Consider the following 589-nt stretch of genomic DNA (forward strand, 5'->3'; position numbering starts at 1 on the left):
CGGCTGACCTCCGGGGCGTCGTTGTGGATCCTGTCGGTCTCCCGGCCAACCTGCAGGGCTTCATAGCAAGTCCTGCTGGTCTCCGGGCTGATCTCCAGGGTTTTGTGTCGAGTCCCGCTGGTCTCCCGGCTGATCTCCAGGGCTTCGTGTCGAGTCCCGCTGGTCTCCCTGCTGACTTCCGGGGCTTCGTTTTGGATCCTGTCAGTCTCCCGGCCGACCTGCAGGGCTTCATAGCAAGTCCCGCTGGTCTCCCGGCTGACCTCCAGGGCTTCGCTGTGGATCCTGTCGGTCTCCCGGCCGACCTGCAGGGCTTCTTAGCAAGTCCCGCTGGTCTCCGGGCTGGTCTCCAGGGCTTTGTGTCAAGTCCCGCTGGTCTCTAGGCTGATCTCCAGGGCTTCATGTCGACTCCCGCTGGTCTCCAGGCTGACCTCCAGGGCTTCGTGGCGAATCCCGTTGGGTCTCCGGGCTAACTTCCAGGGCTTCGTTGTGGGTCCTTTCGGTCTCCGGGCTGACTTCCAGGGCTTCGTGTCGAGTCCCTCTGGTGTCCCGGCTGACATCCAGGGCTTGGTGGCGTCTCGCGGTGGGCCCT

General features: G+C 64.3%; 1 long non-coding RNA gene across 1 annotated transcript; it reads right to left on the minus strand.

Annotated features, from left to right (window-relative positions):
* Positions 1–34: 34 nt before the first annotated feature.
* LOC106934674 (uncharacterized) lies at positions 35–527 on the minus strand. Its single transcript, XR_001421744.1, has 3 exons — positions 472–527; positions 219–302; positions 35–134 (listed from the first exon to the last, which is right to left on the minus strand). It is a non-coding gene; the product is annotated as an uncharacterized LOC106934674 (long non-coding RNA).
* Between the last annotated feature and the right edge of the window lie 62 nt (positions 528–589).

The sequence above is a fragment of the Poecilia latipinna genome, unplaced genomic scaffold, assembly GCF_001443285.1.
Source record: "Poecilia latipinna isolate Pla-1442-1.1 unplaced genomic scaffold, P_latipinna-1.0 Scaffold1841, whole genome shotgun sequence".
NCBI lineage: Eukaryota > Metazoa > Chordata > Actinopteri > Cyprinodontiformes > Poeciliidae > Poecilia > Poecilia latipinna.